The following is a 12,829-nucleotide window of genomic DNA, read 5'->3' as shown; positions in this document are numbered from 1 at the left end:
TTCCTGTAAAATAATAAGAAAAAAATTTCCTCAGGGTCCAAATGAGTTTAAAGTTATTACACACTAGAGGCCCATTGCACGAAGATTCATGCAATAGGCCTTCCATCCCTGGTTTCCGGCACCGGTATTCCTCTGGCACCCGGGACCCAGGCCTTTGCTCCGGCCACAGTGGAGAAGCCAAGACTCTTTAGTCTTCAGTCTTTAGTCTTTGCTTGGGCTAGAGCCTTCAGTCTTCACTCAGCGCCTGCGTATGCAAATTAACCCGCCATCTTTGTTGGGTTAATTTGCATACTCACTCCTGATTGGCTGGTGGCCGTCATGGAGGTACAGTCAATTTGCATCTTTCTCTTTTATTAGTGTAGATGTTATTGTGGCTCAGAATCTCCATCATGTGATAAGTGATAGAAAAGGATAAAACTTACATCCCTTCCCTCTCCAGCTAAACACCAACCCCATCTCCCCTCAGCTGAAGTGACCAGTAAATATTTCCACAGTGGCTTGGTTCTGAGATGCTGGCAAAACCTCAAGGTGTCATCTAATTTTCAAGTCTCAGAAACTTTCAATTATCAAGAAATACCACCTTCAATACAATGTGACAATTGTTGTGGGAGAAGCTGCTAGTTTTCACTCAGTATGTGTCATCCTGTTTTTTTATATAAAATGGAAATTGGAGTTTGGCACGCAGCATTCTTCAACCTTCCTTGTATCTAAGTGTGGTTACATAAAGTGCTGGCTCATGTAATATGAGATATACTGGTGAGTAGAAATTTCAGGATTTATTCCTAAGAGAACAGCTCCACCATCCTTTCCCTTCTTTCTCTATCTTTCTTTAACCCTTTGCACTTGCTTGCTTTTTTCTCGAGCTGCTACCGATGCTAACCGTGTCGAATCACACTCGACATCCGAGTGCAAAAGGTTAAGAGTACAGGTATGGCCTGTGTGGCTCAGTTGGCTGAGCATCATCCCATATTCAACCAAGAGGTCACAGGTTCGATTTCCAGTGAGATCACGGGTTCGATTCCCAGTGCCCGGGTTGCAGACTCCATCCCAGTTTTGGAAGTGCAGGAGGCAGCCTATGTATCTCTCATAGATTTTTTTTCCTCTCTCTCCCTCTCCCTTACCATCTCCGAAAATCAATAAGCATATTTTTGTAAAAAAAAAAAGAGTGTAGGTATGGCAACAAATAGCCTTGGACCACATAAATGAGGGCTGTGTCATAGAGCAGGCAGAGCCACAAAAATCAAATGTCTGTGTCTATAACCCCATGATACTAGCCTATTATTCTTGGATGGTTACTCTCACATCATCTCATTAAAGAAAAATCATCTTGCATCTTATTTTTGCCATATGTACTATGGATCATTGTTATAATAGAATGTGTTTAATATCTTAAAAGTAAAAACTAGTGGGGTTTCTTTTTTAAAGTCACTTAATCATCTATTTATTATACTTAATTTCATTAGTCAACATTCTAAATTACATTTTAATAAAATGGGCAATAGAACAAATTGCATAGCATTAAATTTAATAGAGTTTTAAATATATGCATCTATCCTTTCCATAAAAACAACTACAACCATAAACAAGCAGACTTTATGTGTGGGAAGCTCAAACACTATTGCAACTTTAAAATCCAGGTCAAGAAAACTTTACTGTCTTTGTGGTATTATAAAATCACCTTTCCAAGGTGAAAAACCTGTTCAGTTTTCTAAGGTGTGGCCACTGTATTAAATTAAAAAAAAAAAGAAAAAGAGGCATATATTGACACCATCTTCTATAAATTCCACATGTAAATGGGTCCCAACCAATCATATATTTTCCTTCACCAGTCTGTATTTAGTATCTGTAATTGTGTCAGAGACTTGACTTTGGTTTGACTCAAACTGTTTTTTTGGTTTTTTTTTGTCTGATTAAGTTTTTTATCAAGGAAGAGTTCTTTGTTGCTATTTTTCTCCCCCTTTAATCTTTTAAGTATGGTTCTAAGTTTTAGCAGGGTTGATAGAACTGTAAAAAAAGTAGTAATTTTAAAAATGTTTTAAAACTTTCCAAAGGTAATGCTGTTATTCCAGTTTACTGGGCATGATTCTACTCCCCCTTGATTGCTGTCAGTGACAATACTATGCAATGTGCCTTATTGATCTTAATTTCATCTTCAGTTATTTGGACCTGTCAGCAATTTATAACCTCTGGTTTTCTTTCTTTTCCTAATCAATACTTCTACACACACACACACACACACACACACACACACACACGCACACATACTCTTAATCTCACCCTGCTTTGTAGAGTATGTGTATGTGGATATGCAGTTGCAACTGTGAGAATCTGGATGCTGTGTGCTGTTTTTTGTTTCTTTTTATGCTCAGGTCATACGGTATTTGACAGAGTAAATTATAATAACCTTTTGTTACATTTAATTATAATTAGGCTGGCAAGACTTCAATTTAAAAATAAATAAAAATAAATCTCCACATTATGTTGACTGAATTTTGGAGTAATGTTCAAGCAGATGAATTCATTTTATGTATAAAAATGCACTCTTTCAGACACAAAAATCTTAAAGGTCAAATTATTCACATATGAAGATGCCATTATCTAGGATCATTTTGTTGAATTAATTGTCTTTTAAAAATATGGGTTATGAACAAATAACCAGGTGTACACAGATACTAAGTGTGTTAAATGGTATGCCCTTAGGGAAAGAGAAAGTTACTTTATATGATAACTAATTATTTTGAGTTCCATGCCTAATTTACAAGTATTCACCATAAAATGTTTATATATTCCATATTCTCACATAGTTTAAGGAAAACTGTCATAGCTTAATTCATTGAAAAAATTCAAATTATCCTTTCTGTACATAAGTCTATAAACACGATAGTGGTGTCATAATAAAATTTATGATTTAGGAGGAAACAATGAGATTCATTACTCTAATCATATTAATGAGAAAATTAAGACAGAAAGAATCACTGATTGTCTATGTGTAAATATATACATAGATGCAAGTCAAAAGTTTTAAAAACATTAGCTCTCATTTATTGAGCATGTACTATATTCCAGGTACCATATTATATAGGGAGATAGTTTACTGTTGTGGTATTAAGCTATTGAGTTATTAAGCAAGGGCACTGGAGCAGAACTGAGTGTCTTTTTTTAAAGTTTTGAAATAATACTATTTATTTTTTAAATATGTTTTTTATTGATTTCAGAGAGAGAGGAAGGGAGAGGGAGAGAGAGATAGAAACATCAATGATGAGAGAGAATCATTGATCAGCTGCCTCTTTATGCCCCCTACTGGGGATTGATTACACAACCCAGGCATATGCTCTGACCAAGAATCAAACTGTGACCTCCTGGTTCATAGGTCGAAGTTCAAACAATGAGCCACACTGGCAAGGCAAAACTGAGTGTCTTAATCCTATGTCTTCCACCTAATAACAGTGTGACATTGGGCACCTTACTTCCCTGTTTATGTCTCACTTGTATTCTCTGTAAAATCAGGTATATATTAACATTTTACTTACTGAGACATTATGGGGGTTAAATAAGTGAATGTATGTGTTAGAGTACTCATTCCTTGAATCCGGCTCCACTACGCTAACTGTTGGGACCGAGTTCCTCTACCAGGGGCTGGACCTCCTTGGATGCCGGGTCTTAGAAGACAGAGAAGACATGAGAAGTTGTAGGCTTTATAAGGGAGTCTTTATTGCAGACCAAGTTGCCATTGCTACTAAGGAGCCCTTAGACAAAGCAGTCCAGCAAAGCAGTCCTTGCTAATACATTAGCAAACACAGGAGCCATTCTAGCAAAAACAGCCAGCACCAGCCTGTCAGTAATACATCTTCCCTACAATGCAGCCCCCAACATAGGAGCTATATAGAAGCCAGCCACATTGGCTGGTCAGTATCATATTTTATACTAACTTAGACAAAAGAGGCTTCTAGCCAAATAGTGACATCAATCTTTTGGTTTATAAAAGGGCATGCTTGTGAAGTGCATACAGTGAAAGTGCTGTGTCCTTGCACCTGTCTATGGCAACTTGGCCTTGAACATCCTGATTAGGATTCCCACACTCAGATTGGCCTTGAACATCCAGTGTACTCTGGACAGGGCCCCCACAATATGTGTTACACTTAGAATAAAGTACTCAAAAATTAGTAAGTTAAAATATCTAGGTAAATTTGTAGAATGATGATATGTTATTGTAAAAGGAATCTTCAGGACAAAATAGATTGAGATATCATCTATTATGTTGTCAAATGCAAATTACTTTGGATTTCAAGGTAATTTATAAAGTGGTTTCAGTTTTTTTTTGTGTTTTTTTTTTTTAAATCCAGTTTAACTGCTTCCCTTTCCTCAATAAACTTCCTTCGGTTGCAGACTTAGCTCAGTCTCATTGCTATCTCATAGAGTTGTCTGCTGGGGTAGGCTGAATAATGGTGCTCAAATTCTGCAGACTTGATTTTCAATCCCTGATATCTCTAAATGTTATCTTATATGGGAAAAAATGTATCCTTGCATATGTGATTAAGGATCTTGAGATGGAGAGGTTATTCTGGGCTATAAGAGACAGGCAGAGGGAGATTGAAGAGAAACAGAAGAGGAATCAATGAGACCATGGAGGCAGAGATTATAGGGATTCGGCTTCAAACCCAGGATGCCTGTAGCACCTTGGTTTGCTACAAGAGGCAAGAAATGGATTGTCCCTGAGAGCCTCTGAAGGGAAGGCAGTCCTGCTGTCACCTTTAGGCCCAGTGATACCAATTTCAGACTTTTGGCCACAAGAAGGATGGGAGAATAAGTTTCTGCTGTTTTAAACCATCTGGTTTGTGGTAATTTGTTACAGCAGCCACATGAAACAAATACATATGCTTACTACTGTTTCTTTTTCCTCTCACTTCAGATTCATTCCATTTCTCCTTGACCTAGTCCATGTAGCTGCTGTACATTCATCTTGGTTTCAGCATTCACCACAAACTTTCTCCTGCCATACCAGCTCTCACGATCTCTTTAGCCCCTGATTTTTTAAAACTCTTTGCCACGCAAATTAGCCATTAGTTCACAGTCTTGTAATTGATTGCTCAATTGATCAATTATAAAATTACTTTCTCAAATTTATTGCATTTATCTTCAGCTTATATCTATGATTTCTATAGTGATCTTGGTTTCTATAATGTTAACTACAAAGTATGCTACATATTACATCTTAATCAAAAGGCTTTCTAACTTTGCACCATTCTTTTTCTATTTTCTCCATACATATTTTTTCTTCTCATCATTGTGAATTTCTCTCTTTGTCTTATCCTTTAATCCATTTAAATGTCAATCTTGATATTTTTTTAATAAAAATATTTTTGTGGGATTTGAATGCCAATTTGAATCCAAACTCTCAATATTGGCAAACATCTGCATTATATTGAAAATGCAAAAGAGGTTATGCATATTCAATAGAACACAGACTTGGATAGGTACCCAGTCTGTTTTGATTGCCAACATATAGCTGGCATTTAGGAGATTGTCTGAAGCTGTGGCCACATAACAATATTATTTGTAAGTGAACTACAGGCTTTATTCCCAATTGGCTCTTTTGTGTACAAAGACATGGCTAGAGACAAAAGGATCAGTTTGAGCACGGCCCCAAACACATGTTCTCACTGGTTAAATCATGAAGGAATCAGTCATCCTGACTACTTTGAAGCTTCAGTTTCTAAGATAAATACACTGAAGGAAATTAAATGTGGATGTTTGTGAAATATAATGACTCCTGACAAAGGAAGCTAATGCTGTTCTAAGGGAGAAATACTAATAATTAATCAGATCTTTGAGATAAATGAACAGAGCCCTTTGAATAAGTTTAATGGTCCCACAGACCAATTGATCAGAGAGAGAAAAATAATTAATTTGACTGATTAACATCATTTTGTCAAAAGACAGAAATTTTGTCTCTAGATATTATATAGCAAACTTATTTGGAAGATTTTTCTCCATATCTCATAGTGTGTTTGCTATCATATGGCATAACCATAGAGCAACCACACACATGTATATGCATACACATACACATGCTTTATCCACATGACATGCAGCTTGTAAAGAAATGATCACATAACCGATTGTATAAAACTTAATAATTACTCAATAGGGAATAGGAGTTTATCTCTCTCTTTCTTAATAATTCCCCATTGTTTAACCTATATGAAAAGTATTTAGCAATATAAGTAATATGGAAGAGAAGAGCAAGCAGAAAAGAAATCTTGTAAAAAGAGTCAGGGAAAGCAACGAGACAGAAGCCCTTGTTGCCGAGTGGGGCGTGTTGTGGAGGATATAAATAAAAATCTTGAGAGAAAGAGTCACACACTTTTATAGAATTTGCATTTTACCTAGAGAAAATGGAATGCATAGTAGCAGTGTTGTAAATCAAAAAAGTCAAAGACTTAGAAAAATATATTTCAAATATCACAAACATGAATGGTACACATGCTGCAAAATTAATGCTTCTCTCCACAAACCTTATCTTGATACCTCTCTACCAGAACCCTTGCTCCCTATTTTTGTCAGGTTTTCAGAATTTCTCATCTGTTCTTTTCCATTTCTAAATCATTTGCAATTTTCTGCTGCAATAGCTTTATTCACAACATTAAAAAGTAAAATACATTTACTGAAAATTTCATATTTAAGTGCACACTAGAACTATTGATTTACAATTCATTATGCAGCCACCAGAAAAGATCATTTAGCACAGTATGGTGTTCTGACTTCAGAAATAATTTTTCTACTATTAGCCTCTCTATCTTTTTCTAGTTGTTTTCATCGTTGCTGCAAATGCATAGAAACTTCTTGTTTATTTTGTTCGGAAGTTTGGTAGTTCTAGCTGTCAGCAGCTGACCCATCCATCTCCCCCACTTTTGTAAATGAGCGCCTGGGCCACAAGCCTGCTCAGAGCATCAACTACGCTTCACTGAACACACTGTCGAGTCTCACAAATCCTGGGTTCTTGCTGCTTTTGCTAAGCAATATGTATGTTATCTCTCCTATTTCAGACCCCTTGCTTCTGCATATCAAGGCCTAGAATTCATCTTATCTGAGAAGTCAACAAGGAAGTGGAAAATGTAGTTTAAATAGTAGGGGAAACACAATTTTCATTTCTAAATGAAATTCATGAGGTTGGCTTTGCTGGTCATAAAAATGTAAAATCTCTCTCTTCATTCATGTTAGATATCTCCAAATAAGATATCTGGAGCAAAATTTGGCATGTGTGAGTTTCCTAAATTGAAAGAAAACTTTGTGGTCTCAGATGAGGTGTAGAAAGTTACATCAAGTTATGACTTACCCTTTCAAGACTAAGTTACCATTCTGTTTCTACAGATTTTCAGATGGTAAATGAAGCAACAAACGATAAAAGATTTCAAGCTATCATTATCATTATTATTATTTTTATTTTTACTGTTTTGGTGAAGACAGAATGCAATTGAAAATCTCCCCTTTCTGGGGCAATTGATCAGTTTCTAACTTGATGTATGATCTTTAACTATGAACAGAAAATGGAGTCTGAAGTTGGAAGATTAAGATGCTCATGTACTTCACCTTATTATTTTCTGGGACATTCACAAGTTTGCTTCTCCTCCTATGTGAAGTGCTCTCTGTGACTTCAGAGTGCAGTATTTTAACTTTTCGACTAGATGTTCTTAAATAAAACATTAAGCAAGTTACTCTTTTGTTTTAGCTCCTTCCACAACTCCTCTAACTCCCTCAGCCTCACCAGGTAGGGAGAGAAAGTGGTGGAAAAAAGGAGGGTGGAATGGACCATTTCCATGATGGTCACTTCTCCACACATTACTCCAAGAAAGACTGAGAAGAGATTTTTATTACACAGTATTTCATTCTAAATTTCCTTATATTATATCCCTTCCTGAGTTTTAATTCTTTCAACTCATTTCTCTGCATGGTCTTTCAATATTGTCAAACTCACTCCAGGTTACCTTGGTAGACCTCAGACCACATTCTGGGTTCCAGGAAGGTTTTTATTATTTTTGTGTGTGTGTGTGTGTTTTAAATATATTTTATTGATTTTTCACAGAGAGGAAGGGAGAGGGATAGAGAGCTAGAAACATCGATGGGAGAGAGACATCGACCAGCTGCCTCCTGCACACCCCCAACCAGGGGATGTGCCCGCAACCAATGTACATGCCCCTGACCGGAATCGAACCTGGGACCCTCCAGTCCACAGACTGACGCTCTATCCACTGAGCCAAACTGGTTTTGACTCAGGAAGGTTTTTTTAATCTTCCATTATTTGCAGTTATGTTTTATTGTCAGATATTTCCATTTTAAGAATTCCAATCTATGATCTAATTTTGTCTTTAATGATGCAAAGAGTTTTGTTCTAATGACTTCTATATCATCCAAGTATTATTAGAATATATTACCCCCATTAACAGTGGTGACATTTTATCATTGTTGTTGTTTTATCAATACCAATAATGGGTTAGTGAGAGGGAAAGGAAAAATATATAAACTAATATTTCTATTAATGTGACCTTGGGGAAAATAAAATGAATCAAGGTTCACTGAGCCTTTAGGGTTTCATTCTTCCCAGTAAGAATGATGTATCTGAGATGTGTGAGATAAAAGGTAACAGAGGTAAAGTTATATATGTGTATAGTGCAAGGGAAGTTGGCAAAACAGTCCTAGTGAATATTTAGTTTTCCTGTTTAACTAAACCTTCCTAAGAATTTTGTGTAAAAGTAATTTGAAGCTTATCCTACAATATTTAAATATCTAATATTTAAGTGTCTAATATTTAAGCTTATCTTAAAATATTTAAGTATCAACAAAGTTGGAAGGAATTAAAGACTGAGACAGGTAAATTTTTGACAATGTTACCCAATGTGGATAAATGCACCTGATATAAGAAATAAGCATGAAGTAAATAAGAAGTCCTCACTAGGCTAATACATCATAAAGATAATATTGTGTATTCTAATTTTAGAAAATTATGTAATTATAATAATTTCTATCTATTCTTTATAATATACAGTTAAATATATTCATATTCCTCTTTTTAAGTTGATAATTTGTTTATTATTCATGATTATGAATATATTTTAAAATTCACTTTTCATCTTCTTATTAGACAAACATTGGCTATACACATGGTTCAGTTCCAACTTTAATTTGGACGTAATATGTTTCACTTTGGTGTAATCTCCTATCACTGGATAACACTGTTGAAGACTCCACAAATTATTAAATTTAATGATTTAATATTTCTACTGGTGTATGGCTACAGATGAACTATTTGTAAATTATTTGATTATACACCATCACGCAATACGTGTGTGTGTGTTTACACACACAGATAGTCAATCACAGTAGGAAAATGAAATACATTTATAATTAAAAGTAAAAGCATGTATATTTAAAAAAAATCACAAATAAGGCATATATTAATTCACCATGTATTTAAACTAGTACTCTTAAATGTTTTTTCTCAGTATTTGAATAAAAAAAGGCTTGGGATAGAAATACAAAGAATAAGGAGATCTGGAACTGAGATTTACTGCATTTCTTTTGAACAGATTTTCTATACATAAGACAATCCATACAATTATACAAACGAATCTTCAAGAGAGATATAGGTTTTTGTTTCTGTTCTTGGAGACCATGACTCCTTTATAATTTTTCAATATAGCGTTTTATACTGTTAGCATATGCTGTTTAGCATCTTTCTGCCCCTCCCACCACTCCACATTGCTGATGGCAGTATGGGAGATGCCTCAGGCAGTCTGCTGTTCACCACGTGCTTTGGAATGATCTTTCAAATGAAAGTGTTCTTTGGCCAGTCACCTTCTGATTAACCTATTAATTTAAGAATCTCCATACAAGCTTTTCAGAATTCCCTACAATCTATTTGAAATCTATAAAGATACTCACAGTACCACTATTCTTTATATGGTACTACTATAGAAATGTTCATATTTTCATTCAGTTGTTAGTTAATCAAGAATTAAAATATCCTTTATTATTGCCATTTCATTTTCTAAGTAATTTGCAAAGTTCATCCAGTTATTTTCTCCACAGAATAGATGCTTGTAAGTTTTTCTTGAGCCTTTATTATCATTTTATCTTCTAAAACTGCATGCCATAATTAGAAATTTAGCTGTCATGTGTGTCTCACTGAGCTATATATGTGAGAAACAAGTAGAATGAAAATAAATGACATGAAAATAGTTATGCTGAAACATAGTTTAATATGCTTAACATATTATATTAAAACATTTTTTTAATTTAATGATTTGAGACAGAGAAAGAGAGAGAGGGAGAGAAAGAGAAAGAGAGAGAGAGAGAGAGAGAGAGAGAGAGAGAGAGAGAGAGAGAGGAAGGGAAAAAGAGAGCAAGAGATAGAAAAAAACATCAATTTGTTACACTTATTTATGCATTCATTGGTTGATTCTTATATGTGCCCTGACCAACTAAGCTACCTGGCCAGAGCTAACATATTCTATTTTAATTATTATTAAAGACTACTTAATCCATAAGATTTTAATCAATGCTATTTATATGTGATAAATTCCATAAAATAAACTGGATAGATGTAACCAAATATAATATAATAATATATGTACATATATATGTTTGTCAACCTATTTAAGATCTGAAATGTATAGAAAAATATAATCAATGCCCAATCACCCCAGAAAGGTTGTGGTACCCATATACTGTCAATCCATCAGTCTCTTCTTCCCAGTAAACTATTATCATAATTTTTATTACCTTAGATTAATTTTATTGTTCTAGAACTTCCTGTAAATGAAACTGGACAGTATATAATTTTTTATTTTGTCTCTTTTGTTCAACACAATTTGAAATCCAGCCATGTTGTTGTTTTTCCTTTTTTATTGATGAGTGGTTTTCCACATTTAGAATACACAATATTTTGTTTATACTTTCATTTCTTAATAGACATCTGGATTTTTCTAGGTTTTGGTTATTAGCAGTAAAAGTTATATAAACATTTGTTCTATAAAAATTTTTATTAACATATATATTCACCTCTCCTGGGTAAATATCTGGGTGTGGAAATGTTAAATCACAAAGTTGGTATAAGTAGAACTTTATTATAAAAAACTGTCAAATTGCTTTCCAACATGTTTGTACTATTTTAAACTCCCATTAGCTATATATCAGTGTTCTAATTTTTCAACATCCTTACCAATGATTGTTAGTTTCAGCAATTTTAGTGGGTATGGAAGATGTTTCATGATTTTTTTGTTTGTAACTAATCATGGTGAACAACATTTCTTATGCATATTGGCCATCTTCTGCATTCTTTTTTGAAGAGTCTGCTCAAGGCTTTGCCCATATTTTTTTTCAATTGGGTTGTGTTACATCTGGTTTCCAAAAATGGTTTCCAATGAAATACTTCTCCTGGTATTCATGCTTCATAGTCCCCTCTCACATTATAGTCCAAGTAGCCCTATGACACATCTCAACCAATGGAATGTCATAGAAGTAAAACTCTACCAGTTCCAGATTTAAATCTATCACTTCTATACCAAATAATGATTCCCTGTCATTTCAATTCCACAGTTTTATTACGCACTTGATTATAAAGGGAGACAGGTATTAGGTGTGTGCTGTTGTTTACTGTTACCAATGGTATGCTAACTCTTGGATTCCAATATTTTTCAAAATAGGGTGTCCCAAAAATGTATACACACACCTTGAATAATTATAAAGGCAGTGCTTAATAAAATAGATTTCTTTAAATTTGAGCTATCAGCTCTTAAATACCATCATTTGGTTGCCTTACTGTGTCTTTCTTAATTCAAGTAAATATTCATGTTGGAAATTTTTCAACTAGATGTTATTCCTTCAAATAGTAAGCCATTCCATCAATTAACCTTTTAACAACCTATGTAATGATAATTGAAAAAGGAATGGTGAACAAAACTGCCACAATCCCTACTTTAAATTTTTTACTGGAAAACATGATAGAAAATAATTAGAATTATATACATAACTAGAGGCCCGGTGCATAAAAATTCATGCACTGGAGGGGGGGAGGTCCCTTAGCCCGGCCTGCCCCCTCTCACAATCCAGTAGCCCTCAGGGGCGGGAGGTGACCCGGTAATCAGGGGAAGGCGATGCCCCCATCACACCTCTGCTGCTGCCACTGCCGGCAGCACAAGCCTCAGCCAGCCCTGGTTACCTGAGCCTCGGCTGGCCCTGGGCAGCTGGGCAGCCACCATCCGAGGCTTGCCTGTGCCTCGGGCTGGCCCTGGGTGGCTGGGGAGCTGAGGGGACTGGGGGACTCCGGAGACAGGCGTGAGGAGCAGCTAGACCCGCCTGGGGGTGGGCCAGGCCGTGCCACGTGCCTGCCGCCCCGGCAGAGCTGAGGGGACTGGGCACCACCATCTTGTGGCTGTTTGGGCACTGCCATCTTTGAGGGTGTGACAGTCAATTAGCATATTCCCTCCTTATTGGTTGTGGGCACTGCCATCTTTGTGAGGGCATGATGGTCAATTAGTATATTCCCTCTTTATTAGATAGGATTACTTATATGCATGTTCTGTAAATAGTGTATGTGCAGGATTTTGTATAAGTCTAAACCAGTGATGGGCAACCTTTTGAGCTTGGTGTGTCAAACTTCGCCAAAAAACTGAACATAACTCGGGTAGTGTGTCACTTTGAGGAAAAAACTTTATTTTGCAAATGTTTCATCCTCCGGAGCAGCAAATGTTTCATCCTCGGCATGTGGCCGCCTCAGCAGCTGCGTGTCATCAGAAATGGCTACGCATGTCAGTGCTGACACACGTGTCAT

The sequence above is a fragment of the Cnephaeus nilssonii genome (assembly GCF_951640355.1).
Source record: "Cnephaeus nilssonii genome assembly, chromosome: 1".
Lineage (NCBI taxonomy): Eukaryota > Metazoa > Chordata > Mammalia > Chiroptera > Vespertilionidae > Cnephaeus > Cnephaeus nilssonii.
This window is presented reverse-complemented; position numbering follows the sequence as displayed.